General features: G+C 39.8%; 1 long non-coding RNA gene and 1 pseudogene across 2 annotated transcripts in view; both read left to right on the top strand.

Annotated features, from left to right (window-relative positions):
• Positions 1–24,190, top strand: part of LOC306665415 — a 461,853-nt gene that overhangs the window by 318,531 nt on the left and 119,132 nt on the right. The gene's annotated exons all lie outside the window — the stretch shown is intronic.
• On the top strand, positions 6,224–7,229 carry LOC306666475 (proteasome assembly chaperone 2-like; annotated as a pseudogene). The gene has a single exon. The product of its transcript is annotated as a proteasome assembly chaperone 2-like (transcript).

Here is a 24,190-nt window from a genome sequence, read left to right on the forward strand (position 1 = left end):
TGAAATTAGAGGGCTAAACATTTTTGCTTCTCTAAACCTCTGTTAATATTTTTTAAATTAAGAAATCTGCAGAAACCCTTAAGCTATTTCGATGTTAATCTTGCTTGTTCATTTGATACAGCTGGAAGGCCTCAGGAGCTACAGATTGACTCAAGGTCACAAGTACATCATAGAGAGGAGAAGCAAAATTGCTGTGATTCCTTTTCTGCTCATTAGGAATTGTTTCTCTTCTCAATACACACTTGAGCATGCTTGCTTTTGTACTTTAAACAGACTTAAATGAAAACTAACATGGTCTTTGATAGAGATGTTAAGCAATCAGTAAACTGGTCATCAGCTATTTTTTCATTTAAATACAGACTTCCTTTCTCAGACTTTGATGACTGAACGCAATAGCTGGACAAAGGTGTCTGGACAAAGCAGAATTGTCTGATAATTTTGTCTGTGAAAATGGCCTTCCTGTGAATTTAGAAACATCGTTGATTCATGTGGTGTCTTTGACTCCAGACCACTGTTTGAATGAAATTGAAATAAATATGGCAAGTTAATCAAAGCTGACTCTTCCTGAGGCTAAGAAAGCTGGGGCTCTTGTCAGCTCCCACTAATGAAGACAAAATAAACAATGCTTGCAGTTAATCATTGGCACATGAACGACGTTGCGGTGGGAAAATAGCATGTCATTCCAAGGTCTCTGCAAATGCAGAAGGGCACAATATGCATTTTTAAAAAATTTAGACCTAAGTAAATTTTATGACTTTTGAAAGTTAAATTCCCAATTAAATAATTTTTCTCCCATAAATTTTCATCTCAATGAAGAATTTCATACTTGATTATTGAGGCTCTACTATGTGGTAGGAGCTTTCAACTGCATTATTTTATTTTTACTCAGTTATTTCAACAATATCAGGCTCTTCCCACAATGCTAGACTGTTTTCAATGGCCAATAATCAGGAGAAAAAGTACAGACATATTTCAAAAAACAAAAAACATTGAGAAGGCTCAATCATTTTTAAAATTTTGTTTTCCTTTTCTTGTGAGTTTTTGTTGTTGTTGTTGTTTCTGTTTCGGTGCTGGGGATCCAGCCTAGCATCTTGGGCACGAGGCAAACACTCTATTACTGAGCTACACCTAGCCTTACCTCCTTATTTGAAGGTGTGTTCCATAAAGGAAAAAAATGAAAGTCTCAGAATTTAAAAATATTTTTAATTGTCTTTAATGAGTGGTGCAACTAAAAAAGGCTTTCATAATAAATTCTTTCATCCCACAGGGGATTTTATATTTATCAAATTCCCTGCTTTTATTTCATACTAATCATTTTATTTCAGAATTGGTGAATTATAGAAATGACATGATAATTACTTTAAACTCAAGCAGATAAAGAAACTTATGTAAGTTCCCTAGTGTTACAATCCTGCAATTTTTCCTCTAAATATTTTAAAGACTTGACATTAATGTTTAAAAAGGTTTTTCAAATGTCATATTTAAATACTTTCTCCCCAGGGACTACATCATCCTTTACTAATTAACCAATCTGATGGCTCCTGGCCCAAATAAACTCTTCAGCAAAATTACGTTCATGTGTTTACCATGGTGAAGTTATTTAAACAGTTAGATTCCAGGAAATGAAGTTTTGAAACATGTTTAGGTAAATACTTTTTAACATTATCCAAATGGCTCCGTGAAGTTGATTTATAAAATTATTAGCAATTTCTGCTACAAAGTAAACGTTCCAATTATTCTTGCCAATATCTTAATAATAACCTACTGTGGATCATCCCAAGTTTTCAAATCAACTTTAAATAATTACTTCTTCTAGGGGCATAACTAAATTCCAAATGTGAAATTTGAAGCAGGATACCCAAATTGAAATGGAAACTTCTAGTTACAACTGAAACTCTTAAAGGATAACGGGGAAGTGGGACTCATTTTACAGAACTATTTAAGGCTTTGATTTCCTAATTGATGTGAACACTCTTTGTAAATAGATGTTCAGAAATTCTTTGCTTTACTTGGGACGAGAATACCCACGATTGAGACTGAGTCGATAAAAGTCAATCCTAGGTAGCAGCAGCAGAGGCCTGCTCCTGAGGCTCATCCTCTCCTGTTGTTCTTAAGGTGGAATCTCTGCTTTGCCTCAGAATAAACCAGAGCCTATCTGCTCCTAGCAGTTACTCCCTGTACGTGTACTGGCGTAGTCTGATACTCAAAGAGCTAAATACCTCCCATCACCACCCTTTCTACTTCTCAAATTCTTCTGATAACACACACTCTCTTTCACATGCATTTTCAAATTAGTTAACTTATATAAAAGCATTTATTTTCCTTGGTTTGTTTGTTTGTTTGTTTGTTTTTGATAGTACAGGACCTGGAACATGCTAGGCAAGTGCTCTATCACTGAGCTGTTACATCCCAGCCCTTTTCAATTTTTTTTTAAATTTTTTTTATTTTTATTTTTATTTTTTTTTTAATTTTAAAAAAATTTATTTGTTCTAATTAGTTGTACATGACAGTAGAATGCATTTATATGTTTTGACACATCATACATAAATGTAATGTAATCTCTTATTTTTCTGATTATACATATTGCAGACCCACATCGGTCGTGCAGTCATGTACATGAGATAATAATGTCTGTTTCAGTCTACTATCATTTTCAATTTTTTATTTTGAGACAGGATCTCACTAAGTTGCCCAGGCTGGCCTTGAGGTTGCAATCCTTCTGCCCCAGACTCCTGAATAACTGACATTACAGGTCCATACCACTGTGCCTGACACCGAAGGCTTTTAAAACTGATACGCCTGGTTATATTTTTTGTGATGATTGCCAAAAAAATCATACAACACAATTATCACTTTATTATTAAGTTGTACATACAAAAATAGGATGATGAAATTAGTTTTCCTACTCCACACCCCACATATTAAGGTAAATCTCAACGGGAGCATTTTAACAGATGTATCACAAAACTGTCTGGAAGACTTAGGACTCTGTGTGCCATTTAAGCTACCAGGAAATGTGACCCCAATGACATTGAAGCATAGTAGTAAATGGACAGTCAGCACGAAAGTTTAGATTTACTGAGAAGCCAACATATGTAACTTCATTTAAACACTTCTCCCTTTTATTTCCCCCTTCAATCCAATATATCCACTGTTACTTCGAGTGACAGTAATTGCTGACCCTTTGAGTCACTTGTCTAATCCAAAAGAATCAGAATATGCTCCAGTGGGAGGTGGAGCCCTGTGTCTGAAGGCAGCCTCAAACTACTCAAATGTTCATCCCTTTCTGCACTGAACCTCACCACACACAAGGAAGTCATCCATTCTGGAGGGTTGCTGTGGAGGAAGTGGCCGCCATTCCTACACAGCAGTGCCCGGTCTCCACATAAGTGAACACAAGCCAGCAAAAGCTTTATAAGAAATTTTAGGTTAATGTTCCTCAAACAGCTTCTATGTGTTTGAGCAATGTGAATTAGCAAGTTTACTAATACCACATCCCCTGTAAACAAACAAACAAAAAATGTTGGGCCCTTTCAGTTAAATACTGGAAAAAAAACAACTGTGAAATTACACCAATAAAGGAGCCAGTCACTGAGGTGAGATTCGATTGTAAAGTATTGTTCACTCTCCTGGCAAACTTTGTAACACCACTCTGGATCTATGAGGCTCTTTCAGCTGGGTTATTGATTCTAGATAAATCATCACCAGCCAGGTCTTTGAGCTCTTCCTCGGGACTCTAGGGAACACTTTTTTAAGATTCGATGGAAAAAATAATGAGCATTCTGTGCTCTCTGAAGTCCCCAGCTGGCCTCAGAAGTAACATAACTGGTGATGCCTTTGAGACCAGGACAGCTTCACTGTGGAAGCAACAGCCACGTTTGATTAAGTTGATAGCAACCCAGAGGAAATTCGACTTCATGCAGTGATGTTGGAGAGCCAAGATTATATGCCTCAACCTCTAAATTCTTGCACATTTATTTATTCCATCATTTGGAAGTTCTGAGCTGAGCTTCATCTTGGGAAAAGTGTTTGCCAGAAGAAGAAGAAGTGAGCCTGGGCAGCAAAGACACATCGGGGTAGAGATGGCACAAAGGACTTTATTACAAAGAGCTCATACATTTCTTTCTTTCTTTTTTTTTTTTTTTTCTTTCTTGATGAAAATTATAGTGCAGAAAGAAATGCAAATACAAAGTCCAGCTGATGCCACACATTTGGGGCATCTCTGTCAAGGACCTCATCACAGTTTGGGAACTGACATTGCAGTCCATTCTCTAATTATTTCTGTTCTGTTCTTGTGCTGCTGCTGGCTTATCATCTTCTCAGTCATGACCTTGGTCTAATCCTCCCCCACATTGACAGTGCTCTTTCAGACAGAGCATCCCCTGGCACCACTTCAGGGATGACCCTCCCAACCCAAACCAGGTCATGACAACCACTGTAAAGCTAACTTAGGGTATTCTTGTGGGGAAAATCATTGTATTCACTGCAATTAAATTTATGATAAATAGATTAGAACATGGAGTAAGAACCATAAAGAGAGACAAAAGGAAATTATGAATGCATACTTTAACAGAGATCCTATGGGTAGAAATATATTTCTTCTGATATTATAGAAAATGTCCATGAGAATTTAGGATTTTTTTTTTATTCTTGCTGTATATCACATGACTCAGAACCTCAGAACCACCAAAAGATTAATTATAATGATACAGAAGCCCATGGGTTAGCCAGATGCTTCATTTCTTCTGAACAGAATTAAAAATGCAACAGATTAATCGTAAGGCACAAGATGTGCTGACAAGATCAGCCATGAACATGGGCCTTTCACTTCTTACTCCAGAGTCTTACCAGGTGCCACGTAAATGGGTGCTCCAAAAAAAGGAGACATAGATCTAGGCAGTGACATGACTTTGGACAAGTAAATTCTTGAAATCTATTTCCATCATTTATAAAATGGAATTATTTATACCTCTTGCATAGGTTTTTTGTATAATTTAAAGAAGATGACAAATCTGAAAATATTTTGGGTATATTCTAGTAGTACCACTTCCAACTATATTACCTTGGGAAAGTTATTCATCTCTGTGTCCCCATCTTCTTATTTACAATATGACAATAATTGTAGTACTTCTGCTTCCTGGAGGTTTTGTATTAAATGAGATAATATGTGTGAAGTATTTAGGATTGTATTTAGGTAGGATTGTATTAGGTATTTAGATAATATGTGTGAAGTATTAGGATTGTGCATGCTATTCACTATTTTTTGTTCATTTTTATTGGTGCATTGTAATTATGCATAATGGTGGGATTCATTGTTACATATTTGTACATGCACATAACAGCTATGAGCTATTTTAAGTAATAGCCATAAATAGTCATTAATATGAGTAAGTTCTCAATAAATTGAAGTTATAATCATTATCATTTTTGTCATTATCATCATTCAGAGACTGTTAGAGAAGCATTCACTATTGATTTTTCCAAGCTCTCCAGATCTGCTCATCACAAAACATAAGCCTGCTCTGCTCTTTGCAGAACATAAACCTGCTCTTCCTCTTAACCAACTCTTGTAGTCATAATGTGATCACAGTGTTTGTAAGGGGAAGTCTCCACTTCTAAGATTTTTTTGGTGCTTTCAATTCAAATCAAGAAATGAAAAAACTACCCAGAGGCTATCTGGACCTTTCTAGCACTAACAAGTGTTTGGATAAAGATTACATTTATACAAATGCTGACAGACACTTGTGAGGAACCTGGTTACAGTGTCAAATTTCCTTAGACTTTGTGAGTTTGAAGTAGCCAGATGCCAATGTACTTTCTAAATTGTGCATTGACTGCCTGTTGTATCACTTAAAGATCAAAGAGTTGGAAGACCTTATAGATGCCTTGGTGGTCATCTAATTCAGCTGTCCACCCCATGAAAGGTTCTCAAGTGCCAAGAATTCCTGTTCAGTTCCTTCTTTGGGAAGAACCTGCTTAGTAGCTGGGCCATTGTTGGACAACTGAATGAAATAATTATAATGTTGTTGGTGGTGGGTTTTTTTTTTTTTTTACATGTTGAACTAAAATCAGCTTCCCAGAATCTTTTCTTCAAAACTTTTATTTCCAGCGCCCCAGGGATTGGCAAGGCCACAGAGCAGGCTCACGTCTGTACATCCCGAGGTGCAGACCCTGGTTCTCTCCTAGCCCGCACACAGCCCTTCCCTCCTGACCCGCGGCGATCATGTTTGTTCCCTGTGGGGACTGGGCGCTGGACTTGATGGGCTTCACCCTCCTGATGCCAGCAGTATCCGTTGGAAACGTTGACCAGCTTGCAATAGATTTGATCATTTCTACATGGAACATGCGTAAAATTGGCTACTTCTGTACCGACTGCCTGGTGCCAATGGTTGGAAACAATCCACATGCAACTGCAGAAGACAATTCAACAGAGCTCAGTACAATGCTGAAGTATATTCATTGCCTTCAAGGAAGTTTGTGGCTCTTCAGTTAAGATCCATTTTTATCAAGTATAAATCCAAGTCATTCTGTGAAAAGCTGCTCTCCTGGGTGCAAAGCAGTGGCTGTGCTAAAGTCGTCGTCCTTTCAAGCAGTCGTTCCTACCAGCGCAGTGATCTCCAGCTGCGCAGCACTCGCTCCCGGTACCTGCTCACATCTTCTGTGCGCAAAAGGATTCAAAGTAAAATAGAGCCTTAACTGGCAAGAAATGGGAAAAAGCCCACGTATCCCTCAAATGGATGATTCTGAGTTTTGTGTCCGTGTTCCAGGAAGAGGGATCACAAAAACACTCTATGATGAAAGCTGTTCTAAAGAAATCCAAATGGCTATTCTGCTGAAATTTGTTTCCTAGGGGGACAATAACCCAGACGCATTAGGTCTTGTCGAGTATCTTAATGAATGGCTTCAGATCATCAAACCTTGTTTACAGAGTGATGACCCTACAACACCATCTTGCCATGGAAAATCCCAAGTTCTTGGAGGTTACTCTTTGGCAGTGTTCTTCCCTCTGCACTGTTTTGATCTGTTTTTCGTTTTATTCCTTATTTATACACTTATTGCCAGCACAACTGCTGTAACAACTGTTAAATAATCTATATAAAAATGTGACTTTGCAAGAATGCATTAGGAAAAGAATGAGCAAAAGATCTTTGGCTGTACTTTTCATCATATGTAACAAAAGTAAATTTCATACAGTAAAATTTTATTTCCTGAGTAAAAAAAAAAAAAAAAAAAAAAAAAAAACCAAACTTTTATTTCCATCCTCTGAATATGAAAAAACCAAGTCAGTCCCATCTTCTCCATGAAGACTCTTCTCAAGTTTTCACACAGCTCTCAAGTCTTCCCTCCCTCCTCTCATCCCCAGCGCTTCTAGCCATTTCTCATCCTATCTTCTCAGTTGTTATTGTGATGAGTACAATGGGAATATTACCAGGGTGGACATCTATTGTGTTTGCTTGTCTAGTATCCCTTCCTCTCTGCTTCTATTTGTAGGATTCCTCTTTCATATGGAAACTCACCTCCTGGGACTAGAAATAATCCAAACCAGAAATGGGTACATGGACACCATGCTGACCACAGTGGTTGTTTCAGCGATGTAATCCCAAGTGGATTAGAGTCTACACCAGGACTCTGGTGGAACTAACGAAAAAGGGGTTTCGGGCTTACATTCTGCTAAATTATGAATTGTAAGTTATAGATGTTGAGGGTCATATTGACTACCATTAAGTGAGAATCTGTCTAAAATGAATATAACACACAGGAATCAAAAATTAAGTGACTGAGGGGTGGATTCCTGCCTATGTTTAGTACTTGTCTTCAGTTAGGCCAGAAACAGGGTTAGCTCTGGAATTTATGACATCTAAGGTATGTTCTTTTCTCTTTTTGAGTTTTAATTTTATAATTTTCAAACTAAAATAAAATTAATTAGCAGAACTTCCCTTGCTATGTCCTGGTGAGAAAGGAGACCAGGGGATGGGGTCCAGATCGGCTCCCCTCATCCACTCCCTAGTAGCTCCATTGTCCCCCTGAGATTAAGCCTCCTGAGAAATTGATGTTATCAGTTGTATTCCTTTGGGATCTCTTGGTTGCAGGAAAAGAAATTCACTTGATGAGTGCAAATAATAAGAGTATTCATTGGAAGGAATCAACAATGCAATCACAATGAAGCCTTCCTGCCTTTTACATTGGATATGATTTATCTTGAGGCAATGTCTCAACATATTGAGATTGTTATAAATCCTGACACCATCATCTTTTGAATTGGTTGTATCTGGCAGGCATATATCCTCTGCCTAGGATTATGAATATGACTTCTATGACTTTATTTGAAACCACAAATCCAAAAGCTGAATAAGACAAGGCCTCAGAGCCTTGTGGTCCACCACCAGAAATCTAGTCAAGTTAACTTGACTCTTCATTTATATCCTTTGGGTCTGCTTAGTCAGCCAGCTGCAAAACTAATATTTCTCTAATCCAACTCACATTTCACATACGGCTGCTAATCCATAAACCTATCTCAAAGGAGACATGGGAAAATACTTATCCTAGAAAAGAAAAATAATAACCAACTGCATCTGGTATCTTCTAGCCCTTCACTACTTCCCAATGCTGACTCCGAACATGGAACTTGCCATTCTGAATTGTCACTCTCTGTGCTTCCAACAAGACTATGAGTGGCTTGAGATGGTCCAGCCCTATGTCTGCTGTGGCATATTGATGTTCTTCTGGTTCATGAGTTGTCACTGTTTCTAACTAAGAATGAAGCCATAGAATAAATAAATAGAGTAGGATGAACTCAATTTTTCTTTAAGGAATTATGCTTAAAACATTTTATTTTATCTTGCATATTGATGTTTGAAGATAAAAGATTATCAATTAGAAAAAAGAGTCATTGAGGCTGTGGAGACAGAGATTGAGAATTTTGTCATATCCAGTAGGGATTAGCTTGGCCTTTGAAAGAATTCACAAGATGATTGTATTGGTTTTTCTTTTTTTAAAAAATTTTTTAGTTATTGATGGACCATTTTATCCATTTATTTATATGTGGTGCTGAGAATCAAACCCAGTATCCCACACTTGCGAGGCAAGTGCTTTACCACTGAGCCACAAACCCAGCCCTCTGTCTTAGTTCTTCTTACATCCATATTTAATTTTCTTCTAAAACGTGTCCTTAGTCCTATTCTTATTCTTACAAGCCACTATTAGAAAGTTAGACCTAATAAATAGATTATGTAGAAGTGGGGAGAGAGACAAACTAAAGCATTCAGATTGGGAGGTAATGAAATAAAAAACTGAACAGTGAAAGACAGAGAAAAACCAGAAACAAAAAGCACAGAACCTTCCTGATCTTAGGTGGTGGATCAAACCCTCCCCTTCGCAGGCCTCTGGCCCAGGCTCCAGGAAGAGGATGATCTGGGAGCTGTGGGATGGCCCCCAAGAGGAAAAGTGAGCTGTTCATATAAAAGGATGCCCCACTATTCAGCTCCTGTCACCCAGGGGCTTGAGAGTGGGTCACAGGAACTAGAACTCAAGGCATCCAAGTGGCTGTGCATCTTCCAGCAAACTACAGAGCTTCCAGTTCACCAGTTATCACAGTAAACATTTAATTTTTTAAGATTTCTATGGTAACCATGAGAAATAAGATACCTGAGACTTAGAAATAGTCAATAATAACCTTGAGTCAGTGCTTAATTTGTGACAGAGCCAGAATGTGTAGCCGCTACCCTAGGCTCTGTGATTTCAGAGCTTGATTTCCGCTCACCAGGGACTATAGCAGCTTAAATGTGTTCATCATTTCCTCTTGTCTAAGATGCCTATATTCTTTTTTTTTTTCTGGCCATAATATGAACTGTATTTTATCACCCTGATTTTACAATAAGGTTTTTAATAAACTTCAAGGTTTGGGTTCTCACTTTATAGCAAAGAGCAAAGCCCTTTGTCACGGGAGGTGACTTCCATCACTCTCAGCTTCAAAGGATATTTGCTTGCTCAAGTGTGAGGGGGAATGCGAACTCCCTCCTCCCAGACACGGGAAAGAGATGGTGAAAGGGGTCTGGTGGAAGCAAATGGAACATCTGGTCAAAGAATCTTGATTTCCGACTTCGGTTTTCCCCTCTCTCCAGTGCCAACACATAACCTCTGATGATCACTTATGATCCTTGCAAGTAGAGCCAAGTTGTTGGTCATACTGTCAATATTTCTTTTGTACTATCATTTTTATTGTTAAAGCCATTATGAAGCCAAAAAGAAAAGAAAAAAGAAAAAGAAATAAAAATTTAAAAGCCATTTCTTCCCCCAGAAAGTTTGCAACTTGCAATATTCATAAAAGTTCTTTAGTGCACTCGATAGCTGAATGTTACTTCATTTGTTTAATAATTAATCAAACATGAAATGAATCTATTATGATGATAATTATTTAATGATATCCATCAGCATAATGTTCCTAAAAGTAGAATGCAAGAATTTAAGCTAAGTCCAAGGATGTGATCTTCCCACTGAAACTACCTTATGAAGAAGGGGCGGTGGCTGACATGCAAAGCCTGGTCGCCATAATAAAGCCGCTGCTTCTCCCCTCTTCCTCTTTCAGGTTCCTGCCTTCCCTGCCAGGTCAGCACTTCTCAAACCACAGCTACCAAAACTGGATGCTAAAGTGGAGCTGATTTACTGGAGGTAAGTCCTGATTCTGAGCATCTCCAACCACCAGATTGTCACTTCCCAGGTACTGGGAAAGCATGGTTGTTTCCTGAGTACTGCAGGAATCCAACTGATTTTTTAACAGTTCTGGGAGCTGGTTTAAGGTCTCCAGCTCCATCAGACCCCAGAGGCAAAAAATAAAAGAATAAAAAATGAGGAAGTCCCAAAGCAGCCTTGTCTTTCTGGTTCAGTGTGGGCTGGGTCTTTGGAAGCACTCTCTACCCAGAAGCCCTGGGAAGGGAAGGCCCTAACCCAGAGCCCGGAAGTGGGGGCCAGATGGGCATCTCCAAGCCTATGACTGGCCTACGTTAATGGCCTGCTTGAGAGCTTCATCCTTTACTTGTTCTTCTTTGTCTGTTTTGTTCCCTGGAGACTTGTGGTGTATAAGAATTTGTATGACATGTGAGAACCTATAGAGGAAAGGGACAGTGAGCTATGAGAATAAAGTGGCTGACCCTAACATGATTGTGACACCTGATGGCAAAGCGGCATCTGCTCAGCAAACAGGAAAGATTCTAAGTTATGGAAAACGGGTGTATGTGAAGAAGTTCATAGATGTAAGAAATAAGGCAAGCCATATGCCATATCTGACACACAGAGGTGGCCAGCCCAGGCCCCAGCAGCAGAATCCGTATCCAGCTGGTCCGGCTTGACACATTCACTCTCAGCCACCATGAAAGCTGACGATGAGTGGATGTTCCAATTGGAGTTCACTGGATTGCTGAGAAATAGAAAACCACACAAGCTAGCTCAACTGTAGAGGAGAAATGTCAACAAATCCAGGGCCACTAGAAGAAATACAACTCCGCCTTCCAGGGTCTGAAAAGTCCCCAGGAATAGAATTTCCATTTGTCAGAGGCAGTGTGCCCTCTGTCTCCACTTTGCTCTGCATGGCTCCTCTGCTCTCTGCCCTCTATGTGCTTGCTTTCTCACCTGTATCAACCTTTCATGGTCTCAAAAGTGCCCACGCTAAGTCCCAGATTCCCAGTACTTCCTGCTCCAAAGCTCTCTGATGGATAAAAGTCTCTATCCAAAAATCACTCAAATTTTGAGAGAAAAAAATCTGATCAGGCTGGCTCGTCTGTCCAAAGCAGACTGTATACAACCAGCTGTCTGCTCGAGCTGCCTGTGAAGTCTGTTCCTGCATCATTTGGTGGAGCTCTCTGTGGCTCTCGGGGCTGCTCCTTCTGGAGGTTACGTAAAGGGAAGAGCATATGCATTCCTCCAACCGCTGCTGTTGAGACCTTCATGTGCTAAGCTCCACATGGTGCTCGGGATACCTGAAAGGAGCTTCCCATCCAACTCAAGTAAAAAACTTGTAAAGTTTCATCTATGCTTTGATGCAATAGATGCTTTACTAGAGGTTTGAATTAACTGCCATGTGAACACAGAGAAGGAAGAATTAATTCTTCCTGGGAGACTCAGGAAATTTTCAAAGGAGTTGATGTTACTATTAGGCTTGGGAAAATGTACTGAATTTTTACAACAAATAAGAAAGAGCCTTTCTCAAAGCATTATGATAATTTGAATCTCCTAACAGTGCTGTGAAGTATGTCGAACAGATTGTTTCCAAATGAGAATACCAAGTCCTATTAAAGTTAAATGAATGGGCAAGGCCATATAGCCCATGTGGGGTAAATTCCATGCCAGAAACAAGTCCTCTAACTCCTAGTTGATTGTTTTTTTTCTATTTGTTTATATGTAGAGACAAAAGGATGGCCTGTATCACTGCTATCAATAATCCCAGAATTGGGACTAATATTACTGTGATTTTCAGCCTGTTTTTCTCAAGCTCAATCTCCATCACTGCCTTTGAAAAAGTTCTTGTATTTAGAGATTGTATCTGTCTTGATGGGAAACCATTGAGACACACTCAAACAATTGACCTTAAAAGAGTTTATTTAAGGAGGTATGGGCAGGGTTTGGGGGAGTCAGTGAGGAACAGTGCAGATCCCCCACCTGGTGACAGCTAGCATCCATCGACATCAATACTACCCCTAGACCTGCAAGGCAAAATGGGAGCAAAGTTATCAACACAGAGAGGGTAGCATGGAGAAGCCGCCTGTTAGGAGCTACCCTTAACAGGAGACACAGTCAACCCATGCCAACTACAACCTCACTCTCTTCCCACTTCAGAACACTGCCAGTACCTTCCATTGGCTGATGCCATCGAAATTTGTTAAACAGCATGAGGACACCTTGTTGAGACCCATAAAGATCAGCTTCCCAGGGGAAAAAAATCACACAGGGAAGAGTGGAGAGAGAACCCGAGGGGGTACTTGGGAAAATCCAGTCCAGGGAATAAGGAGGCACATCCAGTGGGAGTGGCTAGCCATGGTTCTAATCTGTCCTTCCGTTCTTCTTCCCCTCACAGACATTCCCCACCCCTGTCGCAAACACACACTATTCCCTTTCTCCTTCCCCTGGCTGTTTCCTTTTGTATTTTGGAAACCTGACCACTCAAGTCAGTGCCCTGGGTTTTGGGCCAGGAATCCACTCCAGGCCAATATAGCCAAATCTACTTTGTCTTAGTCTCTTGTTCATTTCAAGTCCTGAGCTGAACTTGAGAATGTACGCGTGCCAAGGACAAGGATGAGCTGTAAAGGAAGCACTTATATGGTCCTACCGTGCTCCGTCTTTTCAAGACCTTCTTGGTGTGGTCAGAGTGGTGACCTATGGGATGATCTATGGGATCATTTTGAGAAAAACTATCTTGGCGATTCATGGGCTTCAACTGGATGAACTGGCAACTCTATTGAATTTCAGGTGCAACCAACCTGCTGCCTTCTGTACCAGGCAGAGAGGGCCAAGGTGGTCCAATCTGAATGGCATGCACCAGATGGGTGCATCATAGTCGCCAAAAGAGTGCTCTTAGACAAGAAAAACTGGAAAAATAATTCCCCTTCCTTTTCCTGTTCCTCCTCCTCCCCTTCCTTTTCCTCTTCCTCTCTCTTCTTCCTCATCTTGGCTTCCAATGTAATCTGAGCATCCAAAAGTTCATTTGTGTGTGTATGTGTGTGTGTATAAGTAATTCTTTGGTTTATTTTGCTAATGGATGAAGTTGCCTTGATTTCCATTTCTGGAAAAATTCATAGGCATGTGAAAATTCTGTTTGTATACTTCATCATTAGTGCATTTTTTTTTTTCCTCTCAGAGCCTTGGTAGGAAGGGCAATTTTGTAGAAAGATAGAAAGGTGATAGTTTCAAAGGAGCAGGAGGATGGTGGTTTTTATTTTATGCCATGAAGATGATACTATCTCATGTTTTTAACTAATAAAACCCACTGGAATGACCAAAACATTATATTCAGATGATACTCAAAATAGACTTCCTATATTAGAGGTCTCAACAATGGGCAGGTAGGATGTTTCAATCTCATGTTTTCCCATCAGAGCTCCACGTCCTTCTTCTGGCCAGTTCTCTCTCCACTAGGAGACTGCCCACCCCAGGAGCCGCCATCTTGAACTTGAACTTTGCCTAGTCACTTCTAAACACCTTTTTAGTTCTCCTGTCATCAGCAACAAGGAGTTTGATTGTTCTGGGATTATTTTATTCTAGAAATATCACAAATTAGTGCAGGTAGACTCCAGGGAGTGTTAAGGTTGAAGTATAAAGTCTCCTGTGATAGGGAACATTTTGTAGAAAGGAACATTTTTAAGACAAAGAAGGAAGTTGTTGTTGTTTTTGTAACAGAATGTCTGGTTTTTAATCTTCTGTCCTTACAACAACTTCTTCTTTTTTTTTTTTTTTTGACTGAACTTTTAGAGGATTGTGAGTAAGTATTAAGTTTCTAATGTGTCAACTGGCAAAATTAACAGGTCTCACAGAATAATTACTAGATTCTAATCTAATGCTACCTGCTGTGTGAAGGTATGAATGTCAGGTGAGGTGGAAGCAAAATCATGAAGGAGGAAACTTTCTCTTTTTCATCTCTTCTTCTCCCTCATTATGATGACAGTTTTTCAGGACACATTGTCCTGAACTTGTTATTCCTAGCCTGCAGAATAGTGTGATGATAACTTTTGCATTTTTGAACCCACCAAAATAACCAAGCCACCTGATGTCAATTCTCTCAGAATCCAACTTGAGAAAGATAGCCAGTTCATACAGATCTGAGCAGAGAACTAAGGGGTTAACAGGTCGCTAAGTCCAAGTAATACCTTTGTGCTTAAACTAGGACTTTTTGGGTACATTGTTTAAATACACAGAAATTACTCAAATGGTAATTAGGAGATGACAGGGCATTTGTGTTGTGGGTGGACAGAGCCTTTGAGAATCCTTCGACTCTTGTCATTTTGTCATCTTATGCCTCTTTTACAGAGGGGTGATCCTTAGTATAGGACGGTTGTGAGCTGGGGCCAGAGCCTCCAGGACTCAGATGTGGGAGAATTTTATAGTTGTTTGGCTTTGTTTATTTGGTCTTTCAAACACCCAAGCCAGACACCACTCAGTAAGCCCCAAGATTAGTGGCACTGATGCCTGATGACTAAGGCAATTAAATAAGCCGTGGTGTTGGCACAGCCCCACAATAACAAATCCCATGGTGTCCAATGCGTTTGCCAGATGGATTGCTCAACCCTTTGGAAGTATTCTCAAGTACACATTCTCAATCACTGCAGGCCTAGTTCATGGAAAAATGACATGGTACTTGGGTGGGTGGAAGGTTCCTGTCACTTTCTTTGGGCAATCAATCCCATTGTCAACTTTATAGCCAATGTTGTCCTGATTTCCTCTCTTGAGGACTAGAGGTATTTAAATATTAGACATAGGATGAATTTAGGAGATCTGATGATATTTTTCCCAAATATCTCAGAGTTTTCTAGAACAGGCCTGATTTCAAATATCTTGTGCCACTGCCTCTTAAAGTACATTCTGTACTCATCAAATTGGGTCCCTCCCAATTTTTACTTCAAAAATCAGTTATGGCATTTCCTCTAGTCAGCTTATTGAAGAATGTAAGTTGCTTGCCCAAGAGGGATGTATGTGTTGAAAAGTAAGTTAAACCTGTTAAAACCTAATTTAATATAATTTTCAAATCACTTATCCCAATAAATTAACAAGGCATTCAATTTTTCCTTCAATCAATTTGCCACACGCAGGGAGCTTGATGAAATAGAGACCCAGCGTGATGTGATATTGTTCCTCCAGGGGTTTACCGCAATGTTGAAGAGGCAACACTGGCTCTCCTGAACAATAGTCAATAATAAGCATGGGTGAACAGGAGTAATAATTGCATGGCACCAATTGTTAATGCTTACAAATTCAGGAAGACAGAAATAAGTTTAGGAAGGAAGTCAGACAAGTCTCAGAAAAGGGGTGGCAGTTAGCTCAACCACTGAAGTCCTGTTGGAGCTGGACAGATATCGAGGAGGTCTCCATCTAGGAAAAATATTGAGGCAAGAAGCCAGGCACAGTGGTGTATGCCTGTAATCCCAGCTGCTCAAGAGGCTGAGGCAGGAGGATCATGGGTTCAAAGCCAGTCTCACCAAAAGTAAGGTACTGAGCAACTCAGTGAGACCCTGTCTCTGAAGAAATTACAAAATAGGGCTGGGATGTGGCTCAGTGATTAAGTGCCCCTGAGTTCAATCCCTGGTACCCATCCCCCATTTTTTTTTTTTTTTAAAGAGCATATGGTGGACAGGTAAACCAAAATTAGTCTGGAGTAGTGGAGGTTTGGTGATAAATAAGATAAACAAGAAGATAGGTAAGGTCAGAAAATGAAAAGCTTTAAGACAGGTAGAAGGATACAGATTTACTGGAGTTCTTCACTAGGATACACCAAACAGTGTTGATGGAAAGCTATATTTTAGGGTCCTTAAGCTGGATAAGAAGTAGGATAAGCTAAAGGTCTTTCATTATGATTTAAGTGGAAGTGGGAGGCCCTAGACTTGGTACAAGTGAAGTGGAAAATAAAGAAAGATGTAACTGACATTGACAAAGACTCATCTAGTCTAGATGCAAAAAACAAAGGAGAATAATGGGTTCCAGGCTACTCCAAACCCAGTGACTGTGCTCGTGGTAATCACTGAATGAACCTACATTGCATGGAATTGAGAGATTATTGATGCTGCTGAGAGAGAAGATAAGAAAGGAAACAAGATGGGTTTTGAATTCATGGATTGTGAGATACTGAAAGGAAATTCAAATTAAAGTATCTCTTACATAATCAGTGAGGCCTATAGACCTCAGGAGAGGTCATAAAAAGAATCACCTACAAGATGGTGATATTGAAGCTTTGATAATTGAATTTCGAAGAAGAGAATCTGTAATGAAAGGAGGACAGAGGCCCTGGGAAAAGATTTATTGCCATTACTCCTTAAATCCAAGGACCAGTTAGATTCCATGTGGAAGGTCTGCCCAGGACTAAGATATGTTAGAATAACCGAACTGTATACACAATCTTGCCATATTTGGTCAAATGGCATTTTAATTGGGACTCTGTGAAAGTGATGTTTTCAAAATGTATTGCCTTCTGCTAAGTATGGAAAATTAGTTTTTGAAATTAATGGAATGTGTTTTGAACTGTCAGCCTGAAATACTAAGTAAATCAATATCACAAGTGGCCTAACTTGCATCTCTTACCGTCTCTGTTTCTAGAATAATATGCCCTAACTAGAGAAGGTTTTAGGGACGCCTCTGACATACACTGTATCACAATCACCTCCCCAAGTTGCCATTATTTCATCCTGATACTTAGATGAGAAAATCAAAGACAAGAGAAATTTGGTAGCTTTTTCCAGATCAAATAGTCCGTAAAAGCTGCTACCAAGGTGTTTTGATTCCAAAGTTGTGCCTTTTCTTCTATGCGATGAGAAGTCACATTCAAGAGCAATGCTGAAAAGGCGGGACCTCTTTCAAAAGGCCAGATGCGTAAGTACCTGCAATGCCAGGTCTCCAGGAACAGTGTCCGTGGGAAGCGGGCTATTAACCTCTCACTTCCTGCCCCTCACAGGGCACGTGCACAACACACACAGCCACACATCTCCTGCAGGTCTTGCCAAGGTCAGAAGATGACCTACAGTCCCTTACAGGTTCATAGGTGTGGACATAGGAGGAGGAATTATGCTGAGTACTCATTCATACATAATAAATATATTTACAAACCTTCAACTTGCAACCGTTCTCATAGAAGAACAAACCTACTTTTCAGGTCAAAAGCCCCCATCTCCGTGCTTCACCAACAGATGACACCACGACTATGTACAGACATTTTAGTCTCTGCTTAGTCTTGGTTTGTCTTTGGCCAAAATCATAAACTGAGGCAGGTAAAGTTAATGAATGAAGTGAGGGTGACGTAAGACAACAGGAGCGAAAGGACTGTGGAGCACAGCCACATCTTAGGACCAGCCCATTGTCACAGGAGGAGTCAGAGGCCCACTGTTGCAAGATATTCCAATTGTTCAAGACAGTGTGAAAATTCTGACTTTCATGTGATAGCTCTTGGTTTTCTCATCTTATAAAAGCACTGTGCAGACTAAACACACACACATCTGTAGGCCAGATTGTATGTGTGTGTGTGTGTGTGCATTTAGTAAGTTTATTACTGTTATTAACTCCGTTATGTCTAAAAATTACAAAGCAGCAAGAGCAAGGAGGGTGATAAGAAGAGAGCCAGGAAAGAAAGAAATTCAGAACCAAAGCTGTTGATACACACAGTTCTATGCAGAGACCTGACTTCACACAGGTATGGCTGCACCAACTGGTTCAAAAAACACTGCCTTCAGCTCATGCCCAAGTACACTTACAAACAGCTTTTAACATTCTTATGTACTCATCAAGACAGAGACGTCAATAACAAACCTACATTGTAAACTTCATTTTAAAAAGGAGTCTCTTAATATGTCTATTCAACTGCTGTCTGTGACTCTGGGAGATTGGAAGTCTCTAAATGAAAAAAAAAAAAAAAAAAAAAAAACATAGTTACACCAAACATGAAACTTAAAAGCAAGACTGGTTGAGAAAAAATAATTTGGCCACTGAATAAGAAAGAGACTGAAGGAAAGATGGGATAGGGTGAAAAGAATTATGGATTTGGAATTATTACTAGCTCTGTTATCAATACCTACCTGACCTTGGACAAATGCAACCTGTAGTCTATATAGTAGGAGTTAGTTATTAGGTTCCTTGTAAATCTTGTATTACTTATATGATTATTTAGTGGAATTTATAAATTATAAAGATTAGATGTTTCACTTTAAAAATCATTATTAAAATTAGAGTGAGAAGGAAGAAGAAGAGCATGTGGGGGCAGTGAACATCAGATAAAAGGCATCAGCACGAGTCACAGGTGCTCTGAAGAAAATCTCTGTTGGCTCCTTTGAGACTGAGAGAATACAGATTTGCCTGATTCTATGATACGAAGAACACTAACACAAAAATAATGTGTACAGGGGAGGACAGTTACACCCCGCCAAGAACTTTGAATCAAACGATCTTCAGGGCTGGGACACTCTAAGTCCTGGGCGATAACATTTCCCCCTAACTTTGATAAGTGCAATCCCTTCTGTTGCATTGAAAAAACTTGTCCTAGTCAGGCATGGTGGCACACGCCTGAAATCTCAGCAGCTGGGGAAACTGAGGCAGGAGGGTCATGAGTTCAAAGCCAGCTTCAGCAACAGCGAGACACTAAGCAACTCAATGAGACCCTGTCTCTAAATAAAATACAAAATAGGGCTGGGGATGTGGCTCAGTTATTGAGTGCCCCTGAGTTCAATCCCCAGTACCAAAAAAAAAAAAAAAAAAAGCTTGTCCTGCGAGGAGGATATATTGAGGTCCACACATCTGCACCATGATTTTCAAGTGCAAGGAATAAGAGGAGGCCAAATCCATTGCAGTGAGAGAAAATCCATTGCTGGGACATGGATAGTAAGTGAGGGATCAGGGTGAAGGACATTTCATATTGCTACATTTATAGAATATTTTATTAAATCAATATATACACTAATTTATCATTTCCTAGTCAGAATTTGGGAGCTTATATGTGAAGCTTTCTTTAGGTAATTTATTCATTTGAAAAGATTATGAGGGCAGCACCCACTGCCATCATGATTGGCTAACTGGAACTGGATTTATTCTCTCAACACCAACAACTGTAAGGCTGGACAGAAAATGAAGAAGTGGTTGTGGAATATCACACTATGTGCAACACAGAACGGTCATCCCGTGAGGCTGGAGACAGACGCCGTGACTCTGCTCTCTGGTTGGAGGCACTTTTTCCATCAGAAGGAGGATCTGAAGCAGAACTCAGCATCCTCACTGTATCTGGGAAGGCAGAGGTTGAGGTCTGGGGACATTGAGTTGCCTGGAACTTGGGGAGACAGAGTACTGAGAGTGGGGGTAGGGCATGGAGAGAATTCCAGCAAAACTTCAGAAGAATAGGCAGTCACATTAAATGTAAATGGTTTAAACGCTTGATTTAAAAGATAGAGATTGTCAGGCTGGAAGTATAGCTTAGTGGTTGAGCGCTTGCCTAGCACACATGAAGTTCATTCTCAGCACAGGAAAAAAAAAATAGAGATGGTCAAATTGTATGAAAAAGAAAGACTAAATACATTTTTTAAGCCCTCTCGATGAAAACAAAAGTATGAGTTAATATTTAATGCTTACATTTTCTTTTATTATGAAAGTGCTACTTACAGCCAAGTCTCATAGTACATCATCATTGCTTTTATTGCTTTTTCTTTTCCATGCTTTTAAAAAATGCTTTTTCCCTTTTTGTGCTTAGGTTTGTGGAAATAAATAAAAATGAAAACCAACCAATAAGAATAAGAACAAGTAAAGGCAAAGGATGATGTGTGGGGATAGTAAACATCTGATAAGGTGCACAAAACAGGAATCATTTGTACTCTGAAAAAAAAAATCTCTCCTGGTCCTTTTTAGATTGAAAGAGATTGCAGATTTCTCTAGCTCTGCTATTATTCAGAGCTTGCAAGGGATGCAGGCCGCCGTTACTTGGGTTTTTGCAGAAACTCAAAGACAGGCAGTAGAGTGGGAAATCTCAGTGAAAAGGAGTTTGGGGTAGGCCCTGGTTGCCATCAAAATCTAAATATCTTTGCAGGTGTTCTGTCATTTTAATCTTTGTAACAAAAAGTACTGAGGGATCCTTTATTCTCTCTCGGTCTAGACTTGCCCTCCAGCCAGGCATGCCTGTGACCTTGGAATGAACCTGTTCTGTCCATTCCAGGAGTCTTCTCTCCCCTTCCCTGTATGGGATCTCTTCATTTCTACTTTCCATGCCTTCCTCTTATGGTTTGTTCCTGCATTTTTGTAGCACACATTGATTTCTTGGGGAAAATTACACCATGTAATTTCTCTTTAGCCCAACCTCACTTATAAACAAGAGCTTGGATAGGTACAAATTCTTGGTTAGGAAATACTTTTTTTTCATATATTTATCCCCCTGGATCTTCCAGTTTTGCTCTATTGCCCTTTCACCTTGCAATGCTGCTGTCATTCTGATTCTTCATACTTCACATGGAGCCTGTTGCTTGTGACATTTTCTGTTTTTCCCCTCCTGATATCCTGAAACTTCAAAATAATGCACCTTGGCGTGGGGGCCTTTGATCTACAATTCTGGGCACATTCTCCACATATGTGACGTGCTAGTTGGTTGTTTTTTGGCATAATTGTTACACATTTGGCATGGAGAGCACACAGGTTGGTGTCTTCAGAAAGGTCAACAAGATAGCCTCACTTGCCTCCTGCAAAGCACCAATAGCTGCGTTCTGGAAGCACAGATCTGTTTTTTGTTTTGTTTGTTTTTTTAAATAGTGTTTTTTTCCCAGCATCTTTTAGTTACAGATGAACACAATACCTTTATTTATTTTTATGTGGTGCTGAGGATCAAACTCAGCGCCCGCACCTGCGAGGCAAGCACTCCACCACCAATTCACAGCCCCAGCCCCTGAAGATCTGTTTAAGTCCTGAGCAGTTTCCCATACCAGATGCTGGAAGTGGAGTTTGAAAATCAGAAGTTCAGTGGACTTCTGTTAATGTCTCATTTCATGTAGTGCCACAGTACCAGGCCTGTAACGATGAGATTTCTTCTCCCCTCCAGTAGAGGGCGCACTCTTTAGAGAGGCTTTTGTAACCAGTTGTTTCCTGGGTGCTTTACCACCCATTGATGGGCGGGCAGTCTACTTTGTAGACCATGGTAGAAAGAACTCCTTATTTACCTCACTTTTTCTTCGGGTGGAGCTCCACGAGATAGAGGCAGCGCTGGCGTTAGAGAGCGACAGCGATGCAGCAGTGGCTGCGAACGCCCATGCAGAGGTTCTTATTGGGGCCAATTCCTAGACATCTTGGCGGGGCCCGAGGGGTCGCAGTGTCATTGGAGTTGCTTCTTGGTTTTCTACATAGCTGGTTTGGGAATGAACCTTCCCTACCATGTCAGTATCTGCTTTTATCTGCTTTTTAATTTTTATTGTCTCTGTTCCTGTTCTTTTTGGTCCCTGTGATTTTAAACCTTAACAAAAATATTATTTTGCTAGCGTTTTATTGGAGTTTTATGAGACAGTGCAGGCAAATATATGTGCTTAATCTTCCAACATTACCAAGAGGTGCTGACCAAGACGGCCTTAATATTCCCTTTAAGCTGGACTAAAGCTTTATACAGGTTTCTTTTTGGCTACCGGCCCCTGACGTTCCTTTTGTTAGAGCATTCACTTAGAAAACTTGCAATCATAAAATCTGTCCCTGCCCCTTTGAGACATGAATCTTCTCCCAGCTTCTTGCTAGCTTAATGACCTTGGAATGTCATTCTCAAGGACCTAAAAACCATCCCTTTGTCTCCCTGAGTGGGTAGAAGGTTGACTTCAGTAAGCATAAATTAGCTAACCCAATGGTGCCACCACATTGACCGGCGTCTCACCTCTGCCTTCTAACACTTTCTTCTAATTCACTTTGGTATTTTATTTTTTTTACTTTTTAATATTTTTTTGGTTGCATATAGATACAATGCCTTTACTTTATTTTTATGTGGTTCTGGGGATGGAATCCAGTGCCTCACAGGTGCTAAGCAAGCGCTCTACCACTGAGCTACAGCCCCAGACCTCTGGTGTTTTAAAATATCTCTCTTGCTTTGGTTTCAGTGGAGTTGAATTGGATCTCTCCTGTTGCAACAGTCTTGAATAAAGTCTTTCTTGACTCTTTAATTCTGGGGTAATTTTACTTTTACAGAATGCATTCATTTTTATCATTTTAAAAATTTAGGCCAGTAACTGATAACAGCAAGTATTTTATCTGGAAATATACAACATGTTTGATACAGTCACTCAGTAAAGACTTTTTGAGCACTTGTATTGTACTGGTGTTATGCCAGTCAGCAGTATTAAAATAATAAGTAGTAGCCAGGCATGATGGCACATGCCTGAAATCCCAGTGGCTTGGGAGGCTGAGGCAGGAGGATCACAAGTCCAAAAGTTCAAAGCCACTATAGTAAGTTAGCAAGGCATAGTGGTTAAGCACCTCTGGGTTCAATTCCTGGAACCAAAAAAAAAAAAGCAATGTATTCAGAAAAGGACGGCCACACAGCTACAGCCAAAAGTACCTATTATAATCATTGAATTTTATTTATTTATTTATATATGAAACAAAGACTAACTTTGTGACATCAGGCAAATTCATTCTCCTCTGTTCCTCTGTCCTATTCTGAAAAATGACAGTTTAGACTACCTTGGTTTCTAAATTTGCTGATTGACTCTCAGATTGTCCAAAGGAGTTTGAAATAATTCAACAACTTGTTTTAGGCAATGGAATTCATTGCTAAAATGATTTAAAATGCTTTGTTTTACTTTAGACAGAATTTATTTAAATATGTTAGTAGTTGATTTAAAACAGTGGTAGCATTGGGTAGGAATAACAGGATTCAACCAAGCAGAACTGAGTAATCTGAGAGGTCATGTGGATCAATATCTGAGCCTTACCTAAAATCCTAGCAATTTTTTTTTTTCATTGCAGGATGTAGTTTCAAGGTCCAAAAAGTATCCCTGGAGAATATTATGTTTTGGAGCTAGCTAAAAGTTCTTCTATAAATAGTCCAGCAAAGGAAAGAAAACAAGCCATCAGCAATCACTCTGACAAGGGATTTATTGAGCGACCCAGAGTGCTGGACTCTGGTCGTCACTGCTGTCAGGTTATAAAGGCAGCAGCAGCATCAAGTGGATTTAAGTGTCCATTGTGTGTAAAGACCTCTCAGGGCTAACAAGTGAAGATGGATAACACACAAGTCTTAGCCTCCGGGGGTGCTTGGCACAGCAAAATACAAACACAGGAAAAGACATCTTCACTCTGACTCCTGGCTGAGTTTAGCCCCATGGTAGTGAGGCTGTGGAGATGGAGATGCAGGAGTAATCTGCATTTGTGGAGAGTGGAGCTGATCTTCTAGACTATTCCCATTTCGTAGCTGTGTGATTGTAGACAGGTCACTTCTTTGAGTTTCACAGAGTTGTTGAAAGCATGAAATGAAATAGATTATGTGACATGCTTAGCAGAGCATATA

The sequence above is a fragment of the Sciurus vulgaris genome (genome assembly GCF_902686455.1).
Source record: "Sciurus vulgaris genome assembly, chromosome: 7".
NCBI lineage: Eukaryota > Metazoa > Chordata > Mammalia > Rodentia > Sciuridae > Sciurus > Sciurus vulgaris.